Genomic DNA, 26222 nt, shown 5'->3' with positions numbered 1-26222 from the left:
TCTCAGGCTATGACTCTGATCTCTCCCTCCCAAGCCCTCCTCCGGCCCGGGTTGGATGTATCTCAGGCCGTGACTCTGATCCCTCCCCGCCGAGTCCTCCTCCAGTCCAGGTTGGATGTATCTCAGGCTATGACTCTGATCCCTCCCCGCCGAGTCCTCCTCCAGCCCGGGTTGGAGGCATCGCAGGCTCGGAGCTCAGCAGAGGTTTCCTGCAGCTCCTCTGATCTCCATGCTCGAGTCCAAGGCCCGCGTGGCTCTGAGTGTGTCCACACTTCGGACACTCTCCCATCCAGTCTGGCTTCTGTGCAGAATCTCCCACTGCCTCTCTGCTCCTGCTTCTCCCTTCTGCTGAGCACATCCTCTCTCGCCTTCCAGGTCCCCAATGCAGCCTGGATCCTCTTCCCCTCACCCAGTGGTCCCTACCTGAGGTGACACATGATGCAGCTCAGGGATGCCTCCATCTCAGCATGGCCAAGATGACGATACCTACGATCTCCCATCCGGCCCTGTCCCTGGACCTGGTCCTTTAGTGTCTGCTCTCACGGTGAATAACCCTCCATCCACCTGCTTGTGCAAACCCTGGGCCTGGGGGTCATCCTGTCCGCTGATTCTCCCTCCTAATTATCAGCACATCAGGACTGCCCCTGTGCTGTCCTCCACCCCCAGGGCCACCGCCCAAGTCCTCGTGACCCCACGTCTTGGGTGTGAGGAAACAACTCCATCTCCTCTCAGCGCCCTACAGTGCTTCACAGGGAAGCCTTTATGAAATCCCCATGTGATCATGGCATATCCCTCCACAGTTCTCTCTGCTATCTCTCCAACTCCTTATGAATTTATAAAAAAAAAAAAAAAGCAGAGCGAGATCCTGGACGCTACCTACGAGATATTCATTCCACAGCCTGACCCTACTGTGTTTCAGGATCCTGACACCCCACAGGGTGCCCTGCTCTGGGCACCCTGAGCCCAGCCCTGCCTCTTAGTCATGCCAGGGGGGGCTTCCTTGTGCACCCACATTAAAGGCAGCATCCCACCCCTGCTGGAGCTCCCAGTCCTGGCCCAGCTCAGCACCTGTCGGTCCTGAGCTCACAGAAGGCCATCAAGCTAGGCTTTGGCCCTTGCAGGGGTGTGACCAGCCACATCAGCCAGGGACACACAGACCAGCCTGTCTTGGTCATTCCTGTTGTCATCCCGGGAACAAACGGTACATTGGCTGGGGCTCTGCTTACAGACTGCACAGGATTTGCATGATCTGCCACCAGCTCCATTTTCTCCATAAGTCCAGTTATTTTTAATGTTCAGTTTTGCAGAACACGAGGTTTTTCAGGAGTATGTGCTGTGCACGTGTGTACCAGTGCTCCACCACCAGCCTCCTTACATTGTCAGAGGGTGTGGGATCATCACTGCCCATGAACGAGAGAGAGCAATGAGTAAACAAATGGAGCGAGGGGGAAATGATAAAACTGCCATCGTCAAAAGTAACCATCCTTTGACTAAATATCCAGAAATTAGAAGGGTGATTTCTATGGACTGGAGGAAGGGCATGGAGGAAGTTTCTGCTCAAAAGATTAGAGCTTTGCTCATCGGAGAGGACAAAGTTCTAGAGACACGAGTTACATCACTATGCTTGTATTAATAGTTACCTGGTTGTATGGTAATTTTATTCCTAGTTTTTTGAGGAGTCTCCATACTGCTCTCCACAGGTGTTAGACTGGTTTGCATTCCCATTAACAGCATAAGAGGGCTCCTGTTTCTCCACACCCTCTCCACCATAATTGTAGGCTTTTTGATGATGGCCATTCTGCCTGATATGAGATGATACCTCACTGTGGTTTTGATTTGCATTTCTCTAGTAATTCTCTAATAAGGAGCGGTGTTGAACATCATGTTGCACTACACACTCAGATGTGCAGTAAGAGCATGGATCTCATTATGTGCTTTTTTACCACAATTTAGAAATGAAATCACCTGCTTTCATGAAGTCTTATCCGTGTATTACAGGAAGTTTCCTACACGAATCATTTTTGCTGCCCTGCATTAAAGTTCTTGGCTAAGAAGATACTCATTCATGGACTATATTTTAGTTTACAATGCTCATTCATGTAAAAAAGCTTGACTTATTAAAGTTTCTTTTTTGGGTTTTTCTATAAGTCAACAGTTTCATAAAAACAGATTAGTATTAAAATATATAAGCTTGTTATAGTTTACAAAAATAGAGTAGGTAAATATTGTTATTTTTGCTTATTGAATTCAGCCAGAATGTAAAAATTTTAATGGAGACATATTAAATCCCTAGAGAAATGTGAATTAATTATAGATCATTGATTGCTTTATTTTTCATTTCATATTTGTCTATGTATTCAAAAATTTGAAGGATATGTATTTGTAGGATACATATTGATACACATGTATCTATTTATTTGTATGTTTCATATTTATTTCATAGCCTATATTATATTGAGAGGCAGTGGAGAGGGTGCCATATTAGATTTTTAAAAAACACACGCAAATAAAAATCTGTCTTTACAAAGTTAAAGGAAAATTTGAACCTCTTACTGCTACATCAGTTAAATAAAATTCAACATATCCATATATATCCATATACATATATTAGTAAATGTTTATCCTTAATTTAAGAACACACCCTGAGTTGGGACTCAGATGACCTATATTCTATCCTATACAACTTTATAACTTTGCTTTTCATACGATATGAACCTCTTTAGAATCAGATTCTTCCTCTTTTTAAGGGAAAAGGATCATACAACCATTCAATTCTTTAAGGTTCCCTAATTTTGTTGTTCAACTCATCAATATTCCCTACCAAACACTTACTAGGTTGACAGAAAGACAGATTCATTGGTAGACACTGTTCAGTTATACCTTAAAAAGTCAGAATGTCTCTATTTTGTCACTCCTCCTATAACCACTTACACATTTTTAATGAAATTGGTGGTTGAGATGATGTTTGCATGTTTAGCTGCTCAGTCGTGTCCAACTCTTTGCTACCTCGTGGACTGTAGCCCACCAGGCTCCTCTGAGCATGGGATTTCCCAGGCAAGAATACTGGAGTGGGTTGTCACTTCCTCCTCCAGGAGATCTTCCCAACCCAGGGATCGATCCCGGGTCTCCTGTGCCTCTAACTTTGGCAGGTGGGTTGTTTACCACTGAGCTACCTGGGAATGCATGTTTAGTTGAAATGATAGTTCTTATCAAATGAGTCTGTTAAAAGTAGATAATTTAGATGAGAAAATGTGATGGGAGAGAGTCTACTGATGAAGTACATCTAAGCAGCACACAGACTTTTTAGTGGGGGACATATTTCATGTTCAGTAATATGTCTTCATCATGTAGGCAGCATCCCGATATCACCATAGTCTTCACAGCACCCTACGGGGAGCTCTGCAGGCTGGAGACCGTGATGGAGCTCTGACGGAATGTCAAGGGCAGAGACAGCTGGAGATGTAGTTCTTTCCAAGCACCTTCCATTCCTTCCATATACGTGGCCAGCCGTGTATACTTTATGTTTCCTGACCACATGCGAAGCTGCGGGAGGAAATTTCTTGGAGCGTTCTCTTTGTGAGCAGTAGTATAGGGCAGATGGACCATATAAGCATGTTGTCCATCACGCAGCCTGACTCAGGTGTGTGGTGGCCACACAGCCCCGGGGGTCCACCCATCCATCACCCAGACGAAGGCACCGCCCAGATGGCACAGATCCCAGCCTACTCAGCTGTAGTTCACATCAATTCCATATAACTCAGCTCATGGAATAAAGCACGCAGAACAGGGAAAGGAACATCATGCTGACTGAATCCTAACCTGGCTAAGTGAACAAGGACCAAAAAAATAAATGCTTGAGTCAGCATTTTACTGCTATTGCACATTCTAATTCACAGACATGACCAGTTGTAATAATTCTTAGAATTTTGCTCCAACTATTAACCCAGTGTATGTGTGCATGCTAAGTCACTTTAATCGTGTCCAACTCTTTGTGACCCAATGGACTGTAGTCCCCCAGGCTCCTTTGTCCTGAGATTCTCCAGGCAAGAATACTGGGGTGGGTTGCTGTGCCCTTCTCCAGGGGATCTTCCTGACCCAGGGATCAAATCCACATCTCTTATGTCTCCTGCATTGACAGGCAAGTTCTTTACCCTTAGTGCCACCTGGGAAGCCCATTAACCTAGTACTTTTAGTTAAATCATCAGAAACTTTGTCTAGTTTCACCAGTTTAGGTTAGTGAACTCCAGAAGCTGCGTTTTTGTTTTTCAGTCCAGTCTGTGGTGCCATGTCTTTGACAGGATCATAACTATTTGCTGCTTTGCTTTGCCTTGATTTGATTTAAATTTCCCTTATGAAATGCTTTATTCCAGGCAGTCAAATCAAATGTCACAGCTATTTTGGGTGCAAGTAGTCAAATATCTTTGAATCCTCCTCACATTTAGAAGGCTGCAATCTTATCTAAATTCTCCAGTGCTTCCCACACCCTTTTCCACACTCCACTAACCTTAAAATATCCCATCAACAGAGAAAATCATCGAGGAAATTGTTCTGAGGAAAACACGAGGCCCAGCTGATTGAATTCCTTTCTTTTAGATAGATGTGTGTGTAACAATGTCACCAAAGAGATTAAATCAGCCTTGTCTGAAAAGCACCTAGATGGCATACATCAGGTTGCCTTCTGCCTGTCGTAGACTAAAGTGGATGCTAACACATCAGACGCGTTTTGATAAGCTTCAGGAGCGGAAGCAGGTCGAGTTTGGTGGCAGTTTTAGCGACCTGTTGGATACATTTTAGTATCTGTGCATTTGATGATAGTCGTTTGTGAGTGTTCATTCCTCGTACAATTCAATCTCACCACCAAAATTGGCTTCATGGAATGGTTTCTGGTACTCGCTTTGGGAGGTAATTTTGAAGCATTAAGGTGGTAAGATTCACTATTCCTCATGAGTCAGCAGTTTAAAATGTATACTTAAAGGGAGGCAATTAAGGGCCAGGAAGCCTCTCAGTTGTTTGCGGAGCTTCCGAAATTTCATTCTGATGAACAACTGTTATTTCGGCCTCCTCATTTGAGGAATAGAGACTAGTCATTTAGCCTCATCTGTAGTGTTTTCTGAGCAGGAAAGGACTAGACGATGCTGATTTGATTAATCCTGGTATATTTACATAGGGAGATAAAAGATGCTATTTACTTTGAACCTTTGATATTTGATTTGTGCATTTAATCTTTTATCCAGATGGCACGGGTTTGTATAAGACCAATCCTAATTATTTAGTTCTGAGTGGTAAGGCAACAGGATTCAAACTGATACAGAAAATGTTTTCTGCAGAAGTAAAGTGTGGGTTGGTGAATGCCAGCAGCATGTTTACATTCAGAAAGAGGAGTTTGGAAGTTAACATTCTTTTGGATGAAAAACATAATTAAGATTTCTTAGTTTTCATGTATTTAAAGTTCTGGAAAATACGAACTCTCAAAATCTTCAAGAACATCTTGAGGAACTATTTTTCTAGCTCTCTGTTAAATATATCTCACCATATGACTACTTAAATTGTCTGTCCACTAATCTTCCTTCTGGAAAGAGCATGAAGATTTAGCTGAAGAGAGTTTTCAAATACCTTCAATACAATGCTGCCTTTTGCCTGTGGATGTATTAGATCATCTTATTCTGCCCATTTCCCCATATTTCAAGTCATATCATGACATATGTATAACCTAAAATATTAACCCTGCTATCATCTATATTTTATTAAAATACCAACTTACTCACCAACATAATTGCTTTTGGGTATCTGAGCATAATTCACTGCTAATTTGCATGGCTCATTTAGTGGGGTAATTTTACATCAAGTATGGAATGAAATCAGTGATAATATTAAAAGATTATTTTAAGATATATAAAATCTTTAAAAAAATAAAAATGACAATTTAAACAATCTCTCCCTTTGATCCTAATTGGCATTCATCCATCACAGGTTTTCTGAAGCCCCTTCTCTAAGGTGGATTATTACAATTTATAGCCACGCTGATACTTTAAAATAATGAACACATTAAAAAATCAATAGGAAATCTGAAGTCATGTTCCCTAAAAGCCAGAGCAGATAGACGTCCCTCTTATTTTCATTACATGTTAGGAAGTATAAGTCAGCTCTGGTTCATGAACCCTCTCATACACTTTACAAAAATGTAATGAAAATATTTTATTTCTCTGAAAACTAGGTTTAAAGAGCTTTAAACCTAGTTACATTTGCAGAGGAAAAAGAAGGGCAATTTGTTATAAATGTATCGATCCTGCAATCATTCTGGTGCCCAGAAAAAGTGCTGTGAATGGAAGAGCGTAAAACGGAGACTCACCAACCCCCAGAAGCAGCATTTTTAGGAGTCTCCCTAATCAGGGAAGCCCTGCCTACAAACATCCACAAGCCACATGTTTTCTCAACTGTGGATTCAGTGAGAAATCAGAAACATGCGGGGCGGTCACAAGAAAGGTGCTCCGAGTGTAAAACAAGCTCTGTGACGCTGGAGCACAAGCTTAACCCCATTTTCACACATCCCGAAAAAAGGGAGGGGCTGCTGGGGAACTGAGATCTGGGCCACCGTCCAGAGGCAGCCGGGGTGAGGGCGGCAGGAGGATGGGGCTCCGGCTGGGACAGTCAGGGTGCGGCATCTCCCCTGCCCCCCAAGCCCTCGGGAAGTGGGGTCTGGGAGAGAGCGGCCGTCCCCAGTGCGGCTGGCTGGTTTGGGTGGTAATGGGGGCTGGGAGAGCAGAGGGCCGCAGGCAGAGCTGCACGGTGGAGGGCCCAGTAAGGGTGTGCAAGTGGAACCATATAATCCAGGCGCTGTGCTCACTGTGTCTCTCTCTGCCCCTACCTCATTACAAAGTGAGTTCAGGCAAGTGACCTCTGTACACACCCCACAAATACAAAGAGGTACCAAGAGAATAATTTGGCCACCCGATGCAGAGAGCCGACTCATTGGAAAAGACCCTGATGCTGGAAGAGATTGAGGGCAGGAGGAGAAGGGGACGACAGAGGATGAGACGGTTGGATGGCATCACCGACTCAATGGACATGGGTTTGGGTGGACTCTGGGAGTTGGTGATGGACAGGGAGGCCTGGCGTGCTGCGGTTCATGGGGTCGCAAAGAGCCAGACATGACTGAGCCTCTGAACTGACTGAGCAAGAGAATACTTTGACCACCTGATGCAGAGCCAACACATTGGAAAGGACCCTGATGCTGGGGAAGATTGAGGGCAGGAGGAGAGGGGATGACAGAGGATGAGATGGTTGGATGGCATCACCGACTCAATGGACTTGAGTCTGAGAAAACTCCAGGTGGTAGTAAATGACGGGGAAGCCTGGCGTGCTGCAGTCCATGGGGTCAGAAAGAGTCAGACATGACTTAGCAACTGAACAGCAACAACAAAGAGAAAGATACCTTTTTAAATATTAACCTGCTGAAAGTCAAACCAGGGCATGACAGCAAATGTCAGAGTAGAAAAGCATATGGTTTGTGAAAATCTGCTGGGCAGATAGGCCACCTGCCCGCTCCAGCGCCCTCTGCCCATGTTTCGAGTGGGTCCTGATCTCTTTCCCACTGGTCACAGATTGAGTCTCAAAGTCTTTCTCAATAAAATGCGTCAGGCCAGCGGCTCTCAAACTTCAGTGCCCCCTGGAGTCACCTTGAGGGCTCACCGTGGTGGGAGGCTCCCTGGGGGAGGTGATGTTGCTGGTGGGGTGAGAGCGCTGAGGAATCTCATTCTGAGAATCACTCCTCAAGGCAGCTGTCTCCTGTCACGTGGGGCAAGCATGGAAGATGAAGCCTTTCTTTACAGAGGATTTCATGGTGCTCAGCGCATCCCACGTCCACCTTCATTTAGAAGAGCAAGGCTCCTGGAGGAAGGCTCACTCAGCTTAAGCCCACATAGGGACTGGCACGGTCTGTCAGACACAGAGGGCTGTAGAAGTGTCCTTGAACGTGTCTTGCAAGTGATCATCCACTGGGAGACACTGCTGAGCAAGCTTCTTCAACCCTTCAGAAAATGAAAATTAAACACCTACTATGTGCCGATCAGAAATCACAGAATCCCTTCCTTCAAGGAGCTCATATTTTATAAAGGAAGACCGATTTTAAAAAATAAGCAATGCACACACATGTATACAAATATGTATATGTGTATAGGTGCAAACGTGTGTGTACACACATATATATATACACATAAACACATGTGTGTATGAATGTGTACATAGACATAAATATATGCAACCTAAATGGCCAATATCTTCATCTACTGTCTATCTATCTGCCCATCCACCTATCTAAAATCAGTCTTGCTAAGCTCCTTGGAGGAAATGAGGAAGAGGAGATGAAACATGATAGGATATTGATACTACAATGTCATGAGATTTGACCAAAGTCCCAGAGAAGGAAAGAAAGACCGCTTTGATCTGGAATTCTAGGCAGAGGGCAGAGCAGGTTCAGAGGTCCTGGTGTGTTCTAGAGGGCAAGAAAACAGCGTCTCCAGAGTTAAGCCTGTGATGGGATGTGGCGGGGGTGGGTTCCAGGGAAAACAGAGGTAGGAAGGTGTGGGTCCCCACAGGAAACCTTTAGATTCTAGCTGTAATCCCTGTGAGTTTTGTTCAAAGCTAGAATGCGGTCTAATTTGTGTTTGAATGGTCTGGATGCTATGATGAGAAATGAATGAATACAAGGGGAAGTGATAGGAGCCATCACAGGAGGCCATGGATCCAGATGAGTGCTGGGTGCCTCTGAGCTGCTGAGAAGCGGTCAGACCCGGATGGGCTGTGAACACGGAATCGTGGTTGTGCTGATGGACAGAGGATGAGGAGAAAGGAAGAGGAGCAGGACAGGAGGGGATTTGCATGGAAAGACCTGCAGGGCAGGGAGGTGGGTCTGCTCTGAGAAGCCTGCTGGAGCAGGTGGGGAGGAGGTCATGTGGGCCAGGGCCCCAGGAGAGCGGTCCAGCTGGCATCGTCCGCCCGCAGGCAGCATCGGAAACCTCAGACCTAATGGACTCTCTGGGAGCGTGATCACAGGACAGGCAAGAGGCGCCAGGACAGAGCGGGGGTCAGCCCTGCCCCTGGCGGGATGCCACCAACCCCACAGTAGAGTAAGGCCATAGAATGAATTTGCAACGCAAGTCATGTGGTAATTGAACCACAGAAACTGTTTCAGTGACATCGTGGTCCCCCCGCCACCACCGAATCCCTCCTGACTGTTACCAAACCTTGACATTAGGCACACGTGTCTACACAAGGAAACATTCTAAGATGCCTTCTTTTAAAAGTCCTCCTTGCTTTCCTTGGCAGGATGCCATTGGTGATACTACTCATGACCTCAAGCAGGGTCCTTTCCATGGCAGTCATGGATCTGTGGCATGCTTTTTAGCCCCCAACACATGGTTGGCCTTCAGCCAGTGTGCACCACCCCCCCTGACTCCTGCTCTGTTCTGGATGCTGAAAGGTCCGGAACCAAACCTGGGTCACAGTCTGCCGCAGCCTCCATCCGGCTCACCATGTCTTGTATTCCCTTTAAGTCTCATCCTGGCTTTAGGTCTTCCAGTGTTTAACAAGCATCTTTGTTTTAACTTGTTTGGCAAAGTGTTATCTAAACCTTTCAAAACCCCCTTTTTGGACTTAAGCTTTGTGTAAATTAATGAATTCTGCTTTACACATTGACCCTGTATCACCGTTATTGTACTGATTAGAATAGTATGCATAAATCTCTTCAACAAAATTTAAGTCTAATTAACAGAAATCAAGATGTTATTCTTTTTAACCTGAGCACCAGTCACACTGACTTTTTCAATAGTCTCAGTTATGTGTTCCCTAGTTCAAAAAGGGTGGTGAAAATCTGAAATAAGTTCAGAGTTGAAGAAGATTAATGAGCCAAAAGCAGAAGGAAAAAAAAACACAAAAAAATAGCATTCTGACAACTAAAGAAGGAAATGAAAGATTAATACGGATTCAACTCTGTGACATTCATCTGTTTATTCGGCTTCCCCAGTGCCCCATGAGTGAGCAGTGCAACAAAGCACTGGCACAGGCAGTGTGTGTGTATGTGTGTGTGTGAATGTGTGTGTGTGAGTGTCTGTGAGTGTGTGTGTGCATGTATGTGCATGTGAGTGTGCATGTATGTGTGTGTGTATGTGTGAGAGAGTGTGTGTGTGCATGTGTGTGTGTGAGTGAGTGTGCGCATGTGTGAGTGTGTGTGTGAGTGTGTGTAAGTGTGTCTATGTGAGTGTGAGAGTGTGCTGCTCGTGTGTGTGTGAGTGTGTGTGTGTGCATGTGTGTGTCCACACGCACATGTGTGTGTGTGTGTGAGAGTGTATGTGTGGTGTGTGCGTGAGTGTGTGTGTGAATGTGTGTGTGAGTGTGTGAGTGTGTGTGAGTGTGTGCGTGCATGTGTGTGCATGTGTGCATGTATGTGTGTGTGTATGTCTGAGAGAGTGTGTGTGTGCGTGTGTGTGTGAGAGTGTGAGTGTGTGTGTGTGAGTGTGTCTGTGTGAGTGTGTGAGAAAGAGTGTGTCTGTGTGTGTGTGAGAAAGAGTGTGCTCGTGTGTGTGTAAGTGTGTGTGAGAGTGTGTGAGTGTGTGTGCATGTGTGTGTGTGTGTGTGTGGTGTGTGCATGTGTGAGTGTGTGTGTGTGTGTGTGTGACACAGCACCTGCCTTCACAAGTTCACATTTGCCTCCTGGGGAGACGACAGATACCCAACAACTAGTGATGCTGTAAGACCTAAGGTGCTATGCACGCTCCTAAAATGCAGACACTGTGGGGACGCAGAGAAATTCCATTCTGGTTGAGGGAATCCTCAAGAAATGAGAGAGAACGTGGTCTTTGAGCCAACTCTTGATGGATAAGAAGCAGAAAAGTAAGATTGGAAGATCTTAGGTGACATTCTAAGCAGGGTAAATCCACTCTCAGGAAATGGACAGTGAACGTTGTTAGGCAGGAAGTGTCAGGACTGCAGCTAACTGGGAAAATAGTGAAAGTGTGGAGTTAAAAAGATAATTTGGGTAGAGAAGCGACTCCATGGTAAAGAGTTAAGAGAAAATGGGTCAGGGTTCATTCACAGGCTCTTGTTAGCTTCGTAACAAATTCCTGAACTTCACAGATCCCCGTTTTTATATGTAAAATGAAAATAATAACCAGTGTATAGAGCAGATCTAATAACTACGTTCTGAGAAAGCATATGAAAGGGGCTGACAGTTGAATAATACTTATTTTGAGTTAACTATTATTTTCCATTATTATCATCATCACCAATTTTAGAGAGTTAGAGATCATTTAAGATGTTGCTGCTGTAATCTGGTAAAGAAATGGTAAGTCAAAAATCTAATATAGCTGCAAAAAGTACTTAACTTGCACTTATTTTATCTTTGCTAAAAGTATGTAAGGCAAGTGCCCATATCCTCAAGTTACAGATGAGAACCTGAGGCTGAGGCCAATTGCACGCTCCGGTGACACATCAGATAGGACGTGACACAGAGGAGGACTTGCAGAGTTGCCAGAAGGTGCCTCCAGCACACACGTGTCTGTCGTGCAGGACACCATGATAGTGGCTGTCACAGACCTGAGGGACCCAGTGTCCACCCATCATTGTTGAATGGGTTATGGTTTGTATATTCTCCTTTCTGAGGATGCAAGTGAAAAAGGCAACACCCATGTAGGACGAGAGCACTCACATAAGAGCATCTGATGCCCGCTGCCTCGACTGAGGGGGGCAGGAGTTTGTATCCCACTCCCCTCCTCAGGTCTATGAAACTGGGGGGCAGACTGTCACCAGTCCAGCCCTGGCTGAACGCTGTAATTGCCCTACGCCAGAGGATTTTACACGGCCTGTTGAGTCACCTCCTCGCTTCTTGTTGTTGTTTAGTCGTTCAGTCGTGTCTGACTCTTTGTGACCCTATGGACTGCAGCAGGACAGGCTTCCCTGCCCTTCACCATCTCCCGGAGTTTGCTGAAACTCATGTCCAACCCAACCATCTCATCCTCTGTCGTCCCCTTCTCTCACCGTCAATCTTTCCCTGCATCAGGGTCTTTTTCAATGAGTTGGATCTTCACATCAGGTGGCCAGAAAGTATTGGAGCGTCAGTTTCAACATCAATCTTTCCAATGAATATTCAGGGTTGATTTCCTTTTGGATGGACTGGTTGGATCTCTTTGCAGTCCAAGGGACTCTTCAAGAGTCTTCTCTAACACCACAGTTTAAAAGCATCAATTCTTCAGTGCTCAGCTTTCTTTATAGTCCAACTCTCACATCTATACATGACTACTGGAAAAACCATAGCTTAGACTACATGGACCTTTGTTGGCAGAGTAATGTCTCTGCTTTTCAATACACTATCTAGGTTTGTCATAGCTTTTCTTCCAATGAGCAATTGTCTTTTAATTTAAATTGGCTATTTTTATCCTATTCATATCTGGGTCAGATCAGGGTGATGGTAGCTTCAAAAATTGGCAGACAAGGGTGAGGAGAGGCCAAGTAAGAATATTCTCAACTAATCCCTTTACTCAGAGCAAAGAGTTCCCAGAGCACATCCCGAAAGGACAGGCGGGCCAGGTTGGATGCCGCTGGAGCCCTCCACCTTGGGTCCTCAGCCACTCCCCTCTGCTCACCCCCAGCCATGCTGAGTCCTCGGAGGAGGAGGTAGGGGTGACCCAGCTCTGAGGCCCCCCGCCCTGCTACCTGCCTGCAGGACTGTGTTTCTGCCCCAACACTGTTGTTCAGCCATCCATGTGAGCAGAAGTGTAAAAGCCCAGACCTGTTGAGTTTGGGGAAGTCTGTGAACCCCCAGGTTCTGCTTGCTTCCTCCAGCCACCCAGTAAAAATTGTCTCACTTTGTGCAAAAAGATTCTGTTGTGTGGAAAGTGCTCTGAATGAAAATTCTTTTGAGCTGCTTGGGCAGAGACTGCAGAAAAGCGTTGTGAATTTCAACATGTTCCTCCTTGTCTAAGATCCAGGCATGCAGCCCCACAGGAGGGACGGTTTGAAACCATGCTTCCAGCAGCCACATGTGGAAACCTGGACCCAGATTCAAAGGCCTGAGGTGTCAAGGGATCCAAACAAACATGGTTGACTTCCAGAACCGAAAGAGGGTGACCCGGAAACAAGCATTTTCTCTGCTTTAAACACTGTGCTACATGCTCACTCACTTAGTCATGTCTGACTCTACAACCCCATGGACGGTAGCCCACCAGGCTCATCTGTCCATGGGATTCTCTAGGCAAGAGTACTGGAGTGGGCTGCCATGCCCTCCTCTAGGGGATCTTCCCAACCCAGGGATCGAACCCCTGTCTCCTGCGTTGCAGGTGGATTCTTTACCCCTGAGCCACCTGGGAAGCTGTACCAGCTAGCAATCAACTTGTGTTTGTTTGTTTGTTTTTCTTGTTTTCACAATTTGGAAACAATTTTTTAAGATTCTAAGAATTCAACACCCTAGCCATCCCATGTCTACACAGACATATGTGAAATGCAGACTCTTCCCAAATTGAAGAACCATGGGAGCAGGAAACTCTCCAAGTAATCTGAAAACAGTGAATTTGGCCCTAAAAGTATTTTGAGACTAAATAATGAGTTACACCATGGAGGTGTCACAGTCATAGGGACATAAGCTAGGATTTTATGAAACATGGACGACAAGGACTTCAGGAGGCACAGTTAGTCATAACAGAAAAAAAAAAAAAATTCAAAACAGTTCTAAGTGTGTTAGGAGCCCCTTAACGCTTCTGAAGATTTCCTCTGTATCAAGGAAAAGACACAACTGCATACAGAGGGGACTCAAACTTATAAAGCATATTCCATGGCCTCGGGTAGTTTTTAATCTCATGGCAGGAACAGACGTGGTAACAGTGTTGACATGAGAAAGAACACGGAACAATGCAATGAGAAACATGTGTGCTCAGGGCTCAGCGAGAAGGTGGCAGTTGAACTGGATCTGAAATAAAGGAACTGATAGATCATCGGATATATTCATGGAGCAGCTTTGAAAGGCTTCTTCTCAAAGCTTTTTTTTTTAAGAGAGAAAATTTCAACATGCTTTTTTAAAAAGTCTTGAAGATATGCATCACTTTTGACCCATAAATTTGACTTCTAGGAATTGGTCCTAAGGCAATAAGGCAATAAATGCTACTCATTATAATGTGGTTTATTATTAAATTTATTGAGATATCACAAGTAGCATCACGTAACTACACTAGGGCACTGGTTAAACAAGTTATGGCATATTAATTGGATGGGATAGGACATAAAATTCGCAAATTAATATGTGTTGATGTAGAAAGAGTTACAAGGTTCTCTCAAAGAGAAAAGATAGGTTTCCTAAATGGTATGCAAATGGGCATGTCATTTTTAATATCTACCTACCCATGTCTCTATGGGAAAATATTTAAAATATTAGATGCATGTTGTGTCTAATATTAATTTCCCTCATCTTTTTTCCCCTAATTTACTATTTACTCATTAATTGTGGAAGAAAAAATAACCCAGAATGTCACTTTAACCTACATCTCTCTGGAATATTCTTTTGTGCCAGTGAATGCTTTTAAATATAATATTTAGTGGATTTTGTTTTATCCAATTTGGTACTAATGTTTCTTAACAAATTTTCACTACTTCTAGTTGTTATAAAGGTCAATTTTTTTTTTTTTTCCATGAGAGTACTGTTTCTTTATTTACCTGCCTCTTATCTTTCCTTCATCCTTTGATGGGATATTCCTTGCCAAGGTCTGAATTGTGAGTTACATAGGGGCTTTGAAGTCTCATGTCTGTAGTCAGGGGAAATGCTTTCAAATGTTACCATGAAGCATTTGACTATAGTCCTTGTTACTGACTTACAGAGAAGGAGCACAGGTGAAAATTCAAATTGATTAGAATAATTCCCTCCCAGTGGTTTAAGTTCCACTAACATCTCTGTAAATACTAAAAATTCAGAGAAAAATGGCAAGAGGAAAAATAAAAGCACTCTTTGTTTTTTAATCCATTTTACCCCATAGTTATGAATAAGGAAAATCATAAGGGACCAAAATGCCTAGGAAGCCACCTGGTCTGTTTATCATCTATCAACACAAACATATTCTTGAAAAGCAACAAGCACTCAGCACTCTCTTCCTGGATAGTATGTTCTATATACGCACAAGGATGTGACAGTTAGACCTTAAAGAAGGCTGAGAGCCAAAGAATTGATGTTTACAGCTATGGTGCTGGAGAAGGCTCTTGAGAGTCCCTTGGACTGCAAAGAGATCAAACCAGTCCATCCTAAAGGAGATCAATCCTGAATATTCATTGGAAGGACTGATGCTGAAGCTGGAGCTCCAACTGTGGCCACCTGATGTGAAGAGCTGACTCATTGGAAAAGACCCTGATGCTGGGAAAGATTGAAGGCAGGAGGAGAGGGGGACGACAGATGATGAGGTGGCTGGATGCCATCACCGACTCAATGGACATGAGTTTGAGCAAGCTCCAAGAGATGGTGAAGGACAGGGAAGCCTGACATGCTGCCGTCCACGGGGTTGCAAAGAATGGGACATGACTTTGTGACTAAACAACAACATACATGCACACACACACGTGTACACATACTCATCCCCAGAAGCAATAAAACAAGTCCTGCCGTTCACAGCCCAGTGGAGCTCCCTCGTGGAACTCGTGCTAGCAGCCTGGATGCAGGCCCACACTCCTCAGTATGCTTTGCTAGCTGAGTGGCTTAAAGAAGACGTGAAACAACCCTACCTGCAGAAGGACCACCCGACAAGCTGGAGCAGTGAAGACCAGCAGCCCTGACTTGGATCAAGCGCAGGGTGGCATCTACAGGTCGACCACGTAGGAGGCTCTCTCCAGGTTCCCCAGAAGCTGGTCCTCCCAGGCTCTCTAAGAGCCCATCTCACCTGGGCTCCTGCACATTTCCAGCAAGTGGCCAGGACTCACACGCCAGAGGGAGGTCAGCTCAGGGGCAAAGAGGTGCACTCTGGGGTGGAGTCGGCCTCCAGCAGGCCTCATAGTCCCGCAGACTTGCACTGATGTGCGCTTTCAAGATCTAAAAGGCAATAAGTTCAAGATTCAGTATTAATTAAATGAATTTACCTGTCATGTGCCGTAGGCTAGATCTGTAAGGCTTAGTTCCATGTTTGTAAAATGGGAAAAATAATTTCTCTTCAAAGTAAAACACACAGCAAGACAAGGAAACCTAGATGTCTGAAACGCCACTGCCCACCTCTCTGACACTGAGAGGGATGGTCCTGAAACAGAGGACAGCATGCTGAGAAAAATCAGCCAGACACAGATGAATATGCATGGCCTCACTTATAACCTAAACAAGACACGCACACACACAGAAATGGAGAGGCTACCAGGGGCCGAGGACTGGAAAACGGGAAGATGCTGGCCAAAGCTACAAGCACCCCTTTATTAAATGAGTACTTTTGGAAATCAGTGTACAAAGCTGTGACTCTAGTGAACAGCACTGGATTACTGGATTGCGTGCCTGATACTGTATTACACACTTGATCCTGTATTACGTACTTTACATTTGCTAAGAAGGTAGATCTGAAATGTTCTCACCACACACACACACACACACACACACACACACACACACAAGATAACTGAGGTAATGGTCTAGGTAGTTATCTTGATTGTGGTCACCATTTCACCATGTACAACATATAAAAACTCATATCACTTCACACACTACATATATTCAAAATTTGTTGGTCAATTATGCCTCAATAAAGCTAGGAAAAATAAGACGTGAATAGAATAAATAATTTTGAAAGAGAGACCAAACCGCAGACGGTTCTCTATTGCTGTCTGGCAGCTCTGAGGCTGGACGGCTGAGATCAAGGCGATGGCAGGCTTGCTTCCATCTCAGGGCTGTGGGGCAGGATCTGCTCCAGGCCTGTGTGTTCAGCGCGCCCACGGCCGTCTTCTGCATGTGTGATCACATGGCTGTCTGCACGTGTCTCCGTGCTAATCTCCGCTTCTTATAAGGACACCAGTCGTATGGATGTGGTGCCACCCTTGTGACCTCAGTTTTATCTAACTATACCCCTAAAGACGACGTCTCCACAAGTTAGCTCCTAACATCCTCAGTCAGACTGACCGTAAACCAGGGTGAAGTCACAAACCAGGGCATATGCCACTTCACATTCCTGGTGAGTTGCACCAGCTTTGGCACACAGAAGGTCATAAATCCATTTGAAAAACTGAGGCAGTATCATTCTCATCAATCTGAAGTGGAAAATTGTTTACATTTTTGGAAAATTTTTATGATGATACATGCCTTGTGTATATATTATATAATGCCTCACTATCACAATGGGTCATATATCACATGCATACCTTGCACAGAGATGAGTGTTTATTGTGTGCATAGACTGTTGTTCAGTCACTAAGTCGTGTCCGACTCTTTGCAACCCCATGGACTGCAGGGTACCAGGTTTCCCTGTGCTTCACTATCTCCTGGAGTTTGCTCAAATTCATATCCTGTGAGTCAGTGATACCATCCAACCGTCTCACCCTGTCACCCCCTTCTCCTCTTGACCCCAGTCTTTCCAAGCATCAGGGTCTTTTCTAATGAGCTGGCTCTTCACATCAGGTGGCCAAAATATTGGAGCTTCAGTTTCAGCATCAGTCCTTCCAGTGAATATTCAGGGTTGATTTCCTTTAGAATTGACTGATTTGTTCTCCTTCCTGTCCAAGGGACTCTCAAGAGTCTTCTCCAGCACTATAGTTTGTAACATTTATTATTTAGTGCTTAGTCTTCTTCGTGGTCCCAATTTCAACATCTATACATGCCTACTGGAAAAACTATAGCTTTCACTATATGAACCTCTGCCTGCAAAATGATGTCTTTGTTCTTTAATATGCTGTCCAGGCTTGTCATAACTTTCCTTCCAAGGAGCAAGCGTCTTTCAATTTCATGACTGCAGTCACCATTCACAGTGATTTTGGACCACAAGAAAATAAAATTCATCCACTGCTTCCACTTTTTCCCCACCTGTTTGATGGGACCAGATGCTGTGATCTTCATTTTTCAAATGCTAACATTTTAGCCAGCTTTTTCACTCTCCTATTTAACCCTCATCAAGAGTCTCTTTAGTTCCTCTTAGCTTTTAGAGTGCTATCATCTGCTTATCATCTGCTTCTCTGAGATTGTTGGTATTTCTCCTTGATTCCAGCTTGTGCTTCATTCAGCCCAGCATATCACATGATGTACTCTGCATATACAGGAAATGGCAACCCACTCCAGTATTCTTGCCTGGAGAATCCCATGGACAAAGGAGCCTGGTGGGCTACAGTCCAAGCGATCACAAAAAGTTGGACATGACTGAGCCACTAACACACACACACACACACACACACTCTGCATATAGGTTAAGTAAGCAGGATGACAGTACACAGCCTTGACATACTTCTTTCCGAATTCTGAACCAGTCCATTGTTCCATGTCCATGTATATATGGAAAGCTCAGCAAGAAGTCATCTTTCCCTGAGTCTCATTGCTGCTAGGGTAGAACCACGTTTTAAAACAAAAATTGAATCTTTTTAGGATGGGAAGGTGTCCACAAGAAAGGACATTTGCAAGGTGACCAGGAGTGTCCAATGCATCGTGTGTATGTGTGTGTGATTCTTCACAAACAAGATTCTGTGGGTCCAGAAGGGTCAGTGCAGAAGTGACCCAGCTGGGAGTGGCTTGAATGCAGGTGGGGGTGACTCCGAAGTCTGCATCTGTGATGACTAGAGGATTGCAAGGTCTGCCTGTGAGGGAGAAAGCCTAGTAGGCCTTGTGAGGCTCCAGCAGCCCGGGGCCTCCGTGGGTGGAGGGAGGGAGCTTGCTGTGATGGCACTCGTGACCTGAAGGTGACAGTGCAGATGAGACCAGCTGGGAAGAGCAGCCACAGACTGAACCCAGAGGCTGCGTGTCCCTGTGTGAAGAGTATGCAGGTTTGCAGCAGCCAGACTGTGGCCCAGTTGTGCCTTGGTCGATGTGGCCCAGATTCCAATGATTGCAAGTGTCAGAGCTATGCCCTGGCCCCCCACGATTAGGGACAGCTCACCTCCTACCCTCCTGTACTCTCGAGGAGCGAGTGGGTGCATCTCCCCAGCTGGTTGCATAAGGAAACATCACTATGTCAAGTGAGGGAAGAAGTTTCCTAAAAAAAGAGTACACTCATTTAAGACCCTTGAAATGGGCAAAAAAAAAAAAAAAGAAAGAAATGGGCAAGGCTAAGACTCATCTGACCCTGAGATTAACAGGAAAAACATTTTTTGTAGTCTCTTAATATATATTGTTAAAAATAACATCAAAGAGAAAATGGTGAGTGATTCAGAAATTCAATGTCTTTTTTTTTTTTTTTTTTTTTTTTTACTTCACAGTCTTAGGGTATTGCCTATGTGCATTTATTATAGGAATCTTTAAATAATGTGGTTTTTAATAATCAGCAAATCATATGGACATGCACCCATTCCTACAGCCAACTGCTAGCTGTGCTGAAAGTCTGGGTGATCCAGGAGGCAAAGAACATCATTTCCTGTTGGCCCACCTGATGTCTGTCTTTGCAGGTGGTGTGAAAGAATCTGCTGGAATGTTGGATGGAGCCTGGAGTTAGACACGCATACGGGAGGTTTAATTGCCCAAGTGTTTGACTCAGGTCCAGGCTAGCCTTCTGCAGCTGGGACATTTGGTACAGACGCGGCCTCCTGTCGCCTGCGCATCAGATCCCCGACATCATGCAGGTTTCCAATGGGAGGAAGCGCCCTTAGGCCAGGAGAGGAGAGCTCACCCCCAGGCTGCAGCCGCCGCCCCTGCTGGCCTCCTTCCTCGGTCACTGGGGTGGACGAGAGGACCACAGGACCTTCTGCTGATTCGCTGTCAAAGCCCTGTCTCTTAACTGTCTTATTCAACAGACAGCAAGAGCTGTCCATCTGGGCCATTTTCCAGGCTTCATTCTGAGCGATTCCCTGACATTTAGTCCTTAAGCTTTGGAGGACAGGCTCTTCTCTGCCTGACCTTTGGCTTAATGCCTGATGCCTGATTTGCTGAAACCCTGCACACGTTTATGACCTGCTCCTGCCTCCCTCCTGTCTGGGCTGGGCTCATCTGCCCCATCTCTAACAGGGTCCATAGTCTACCTCGCCCTGCTCCCTTGACACAGATGACCGTTCTCACTGGCTTCAGTGAGGTGCGCGTCTCTGCTCTGGGCCTCTTGGATGTCACAGACGGAACAAGAGGAAGATGCCAGAGCTGGCTTATTTGGTGTTCACACTTGGCAGATCATGGTGCCAATGAGACATGACAGTGTGTGAGAAGACAGCAATGGCCTTCTCTTAATGATTTTAACTTTTTATCATCTTAAATTTTGCTGCTATTTCAGGAGCTCACACTATGAGCAAAATCAAATGTATAGAAAAAAGTTAAAAGGGGTGTGCAGAGCAGAGCAAGGATGAGGGAAATTAACATGGTGCCAGCCGCACCTTCAATGGGCTTACAGTTCATTCCAGGAAGCGGACATCCGCTCGGCCCCAAAAGCATAAGATGGATACTTACAGTTTCCATGGAAGGTTATGGAGCGTGTATGAAAGGATTCTGAATGCAGAACTGGTTAACTGTGCCTGAAATAATAAGAGAAAGATTTGTAGATAGAGTATCTTTTGCAAAACCTTTGAAAACTGAGAAGAACTGAGACAAGCAAACATCATAGGGTAGATAAAATTAGCAAGAGGGAAGGGTGTAGCCATGGGGGTCTCCCACGATAGAATCTTCGAAAGAGAGACAGAGAGAAAGAGATTGTTGTCTAGGAGAGGAGACCTTTGTCTTAGGACTATGAATGCCATGAGAGTGAAAAAAAAGCCTAACAGAAAGCATCAATTTGATGAAAGGAAGTGCTGTTTGATGGAGAAGTCTTCCCCTTTTTAATAGGTGGTGGGTGTTCTTGTTTTGTTGTTGTAGTTCCTTTTCCAAGAGGGTATATGTGTATGTGAGAAGCCTTTGGAATAACTATCTTGAAATATTTGTATCTAAATATGTGAGTATTACATGTGTATATGTACACACATTTGTAGCTGGTCTATGTATATTTGTATGCATACACAACTTTGATGCTTTCAAACCATCGTGCTGAAGAGGACTCTTGAGAGTCCCTTGAACTGCAAGGAGATCAAACCAGTCAATCCTAAAGGAAATCAGTCCTGAATATTCATTGGAAGGACTGGTGCCAAAGTGAAACCCCAGTCCTTTGGCCACCTGATGGGAAGAGCCGACTCACTGGAAAAAACAATGATGCTGGGAAAGATTGAGACCAGGAGGACAAAGGGGCAACAGAGGACGAGACTGTCCTCTGGATGGCATCATCCAGATTGAAGGGCATCACTGACTCAATGAGCATGAGTTTGAGTAAACTCCAGCAGATAGTGAAGGACAGGGAAGCCTGGCATGCTTCAGTCCATGGGGTTGCAAAGAGTCAGACACGACTTAGTGACTGAACAACAAAAATAAAAATGCATTTATAATACATAGCTCTTTTTTCCATTGTTTTTACTAGTCTTCCGAGATAAGGACTACATTTTACTTCCATTGTTACTTTCTTCAGTGCCCCAAATAAGGCTTAGGGTGGTAGCATTAGAAACTCAATATAAATGCATATACAAATGTGTGTGTGTGTGTGTGTGTGTGTGTGTTCATAAGACAGCAGATTTAACTAGTAACGTGGTGGATAACACCCAATTAGAAACATGAAATTTCAGGAACACTTCATTTGCTCGGATTTCTCTAGTTAACTTTGACAGAACAGAGATAAATGAAACACCACACTCTGAATCATGTCAATTAAACATTCACAGGAGCACAGAAATAACACCGCTTCCAGGTGACTTTTTCCCGAACTTGACAAGCAATCCATCTCTTGGAAATAATAGGTGTATGAAATTCCTTAGGCTCCTTAGGGAGGCTGGGTGATTTTCAGTCTGTGTGGATAGTATCCATGCTTTCTGGCTTCTGAGTCATTGGCATTAAAGAGGTTTAACCACCAAGGAACACCCCGAGACTTGTGTGATGATCTTCTAAAGCGTAAGGAAACTGGCTTAACGTCAGAGGAGTACTCACACAGAGCGCTCTGGGGAAAAAGACTTTACCATTTCCAAATGCATTTCAGAAAATTATCTTGCAAGTTGACTCTATAGCTTTCAAGTTACATAAGTAAACAAATGAGTCACAGACACAGGGTGTGATGTTTGAGAACAGTGTGCTTACCCTTTTACAATGCAAATGGGGAAAGAGGAGCTGATGGAGGTTAAGTGGAAAAAGAGACGTGATAGATATATTATAAATAGAACCCCAGAATTTATGGTAAAGCTATTTGGAGAAAATGGAACAGCCTGGACAGTTCTATTTTGGCTCAAAGACAGTCATCGTAACTTTAAGGATCCCAGGAGCCCTTCGTTCATTTATTTTTACTGTTGGCAGAAGCGAAACCTTGAAAGAAATGAATTTAACAATGGATTAAATTGCTTAATTTGGCCTTCTTGAATAAAATTTTTAGAACTACTGATTCCTTTAGCCGTATCTGTAGGGACCACTCAATGTCCTCACTGTTGGACTTCATGAGGTTTCTGTCCTGGTTTGAGATGCTGCAGAAATGGAACACCAATTCCTGCAGAAACACCATTCCCTGGCTGATTGCATTGCGGTGTTCTTTGCCCCCTCATCGTCGTCCTTTGTAAGTCCAAATATCTTTGATCCACTTGATTTTACCAGGTCTTTTGTTTCTATAGGTTCGAAATAAAGCTGTTAGTATATTGTAAGCTAATAGGTAAAGACCTTTTAATGCAATCATTTCCTCTTTTCTCTGTAAAGTGTATCTCTTGTATCTTGTACTAACCACATCAAGTCCGCTATCACCCCATAATTTATGTCTCACTTCCCAAACTATTGATTTGTTAGAAAACCAATTCCAACAGATTTAACAGAAATACAGCTAAGAATTGTAGGGGATTTGCAGGAGATCTCACCGCAACAAAGACAGATGTACAGTCGCTGATAATTACAGGCAGGGTTTAAGCAGCACTGGTTCTTGAAGGTTATTAACAGGCATAGAGGGAAAACACTTCCTCCCCTATAGCCTTTCTTTCAGGACTGCTTCGGACTGGAAAGTAGGGCACACACGTTAAAAGGTTGCAGTGCTTTTCCATTACCACCGTAACAAATGAACGCAGACTTGATGCCTGAAACCAAGACAAATGTATTACCTTATGGTTCTGCAGGTTACAGGTCTTACCCAGCTTTTGCTGGAGTGAAATCGAAGTGTCAAGGGCACTGTCCCTCCTGGAGGCTCTTGGCAAGGATGCACTTGCTCGCCTTTTCCACCCTCTAGGGGGTCACCCTCCTGCCTTGGTCCAGGACCCTTTCCTTATCAATCACCACCCGTGGCATTCTCACATGCCTGGCTCTGACACAGTTTCTCAGATGCAGCTCTCTCTGAGTCACTCATTCTGTCCCCATCTTCCACATTTACAGATCTTTCTGATGACATTGGGCCACCGCATCGCCCGGGGTAAACTGTGACACCATCACAACGTCGGGGTGCCCCTTTCCCATGTAAGGTGACAGTCCCGGGTTGTGGAGGTTAACATGCGGGCACTTGGGAGCTATGACCAAAAAGGTATTCAGTTTCAATTCTTCTAGAACTCTGATCATCCGGGACCTTAGTAAATCTACAGCATCATCTGCTGGCTTGCGTATTAATCAACTTTCTTTAAATTAGCTTGTAATGAAGGAATGACTGACTTTGTACTGTGATCTTTGTGTTAAATGGAAGCTCTAAGCTGAGCCCCCGCCCTTGGGAAGGTACACTTTCAAGGATAGGTCTTGTATGGAACCACCACCTGCCCCTACAGTCCCCTCCCCATAAAGGATGTGAGTATTTGTCGAATTCACACGGCTGAGTCAAGAAATTCATGCATGTTAATTCACCCTGGAGTATGATTCACTTGCATGGTTTGGCTCCAACCACAGAGAACAAATGATATAATTGTTACTAAATCCTCACCTTTGATTCTGCATAAAAGAAATCTGCACAGAATTTATGCATTTTTGAATGCATACACTGGTTTGATATATATCATGTAACTACCTTCCTGCTTCATATTTTACAAACTGCCTCATACATAATAAAGCAGGAATCAACAAACTATGGCCCATGGGTCAAATCTAGCCCATAAGCTAAGAATGATTGTTACATTGTTATGTGGCTGGGGAAAAAAAAAAAAAACCCGAGTAATATTTTCTTTACAGAAAAATCACATGAAACTTAAATGTTGTGTCTGTAAGTAAGGTGGATGGGACATGGAGGCAGCTTGTTTTCTTCAAGGGCAGAGGTGAACAGTTGCAACAAAGGCATCGTAACTCATAAACCCTAAAATACTTCTGCCTGACCCTTTCTTGTCGAAGTTTGTCCATTAAATCAAAACTGACATTTCTATGGGTAAATATTTGCAAGATATGGGGGTGACAAGAGGTTTGTTTATGGTATTGTTAATGTTGACATGCAACTAATGGGTGTTTCAACCTAGCTTGTGAGATCAGAATTCCACTCAAAGAGAATCTAATTAAGGATAAGCAATATTTTTAAAGCAACAGCACAACAAGTGTGAATTTCAGTTATAAAAATTTCAGTGAGTAGAAGTAGGTGAATGGGATGGATGTGGGTTTCTGAATCCAGAATTCACTTCTCTCCTAAGCATTGCCACTAATAAGTAAAGAGGTAGGTGACCTGTTTCAAATAGAATTTGTCATGTAGTCTGACCAGGAAAAAAGAAAAAGGGAGGGAGGGAGCCTTCAAACAAAATATTCCAATGATTAAATGTCTCCTGGTATGGGTCATATCCAGCATCACTAGTCAGTACCACACAAATCCTAGCAAAGAGGCAGATCTGAGTAGTGAATTACCTCTTACAGAAGATTATTTCAAATAGCGACATAAACACTGTCGCAATTGGTTCCAGTCAAGGTTTGGCTTTTCACTTTGAATGGATGCTGTGCGTTTTTAAGTCTGAGAGTTGAAATAGAGTACCCTGACATCAAAAAGCTCGCCTGCATATTTCACTGGACGCAGCTGTTTCTCAAGGTAGCAGAGCTAGCAGGGATATGCTCTATATGGCCAGCCCCAAATTCTGGGAATAGAATACATTTCCAGCTCAACCGGGCAGCAGTGGGCGCTCCAGCCCCAACGGGCCCTGCAGGCTCCAGCTGCGAGACAGTTTGTTCACCCCTGACATATCATCTGCATGAATAAGCATCACTTTGAAAATAGATTTGCCGCTGAAATGCAAAGTAACTATATGGTGCATAGCTCCTTGCAAGTAACATCAAAATGCTTTGGGAACATTTACATCGCATCTGTATTGTCTCTTTAAAAACTTTGATATAGGTCTTTTCAAGTCCAGTTTACAGAAAACTGGAAAACTGAGGTTCAGAAAGGATAACCCAAGGATATACTGTCTCAGTACAAGTGGAGGCAACACACATTCATCCATCCATCTGAAGCATCCACTCCAGTGGTGGTCAGGCCTCTGACCAGAGTGGAACATGTCACGTCATTTCTAATGATTAAGAGTGCCGCTGCCTGAAACGTCATTTACTCCACAATGATATGAAGTTGTCAACAGTTGGAAGTAGATGACTCGTTTTTTCTGACAGTCAGAGTCCACCTTGGAAGTGGACTGGCTATTTTAAACAGCTTAGCCAGAGATTGAAGCTGTCTCACTTTTGAAACATTTAATTTTGTTTAATATACTAATTGACACACACACACGAGGCATTTTGAATCTCTTTGACAGTTCTTGTCGCTAAGCTCATAAACACCCCTCTTCTCCACTTCAGAAGGAAGGGCCCAGGCTGTGACTCTGCAGATGGACCCTGGAGACACTGGATGTTATGAGTTGTTTGAGTGCTTCAGGTGAAACAGAATTGCCAAGTGATCAAACACTGAAGGGCAGAATTGTATCATTTGCATATTTCTATTCCTTTGGTAATTCATTATGATCCCAGTCCTGATAAGAAGAAATAAGAGCTCAAAGGAATATCGGCTCACTTAGCCATCCTTAATGAAGAAGAATCAAAATGTTCAATACTTGTGAAAGCCTTCATTCCATCAAGGATGAATGTGGCGTTTGTCTGTGGCCAGAGGTGAAATTACCAGCAGTGCTTCAAG

General features: G+C 44.2%; 1 protein-coding gene across 1 annotated transcript in view; it reads left to right on the top strand.

Annotated features, from left to right (window-relative positions):
• Positions 1 to 26222, top strand: part of LOC136176275 (CUB and sushi domain-containing protein 1) — a 1594796-nt gene that overhangs the window by 855851 nt on the left and 712723 nt on the right. The gene's annotated exons all lie outside the window — the stretch shown is intronic.

This window comes from Muntiacus reevesi, chromosome 10 (genome assembly GCF_963930625.1).
Source record: "Muntiacus reevesi chromosome 10, mMunRee1.1, whole genome shotgun sequence".
Taxonomy (NCBI): domain Eukaryota; kingdom Metazoa; phylum Chordata; class Mammalia; order Artiodactyla; family Cervidae; genus Muntiacus; species Muntiacus reevesi.
The sequence above is the reverse complement of the archived record's forward strand: the minus strand, read 5'-3'. Positions and strand labels throughout refer to the sequence as shown.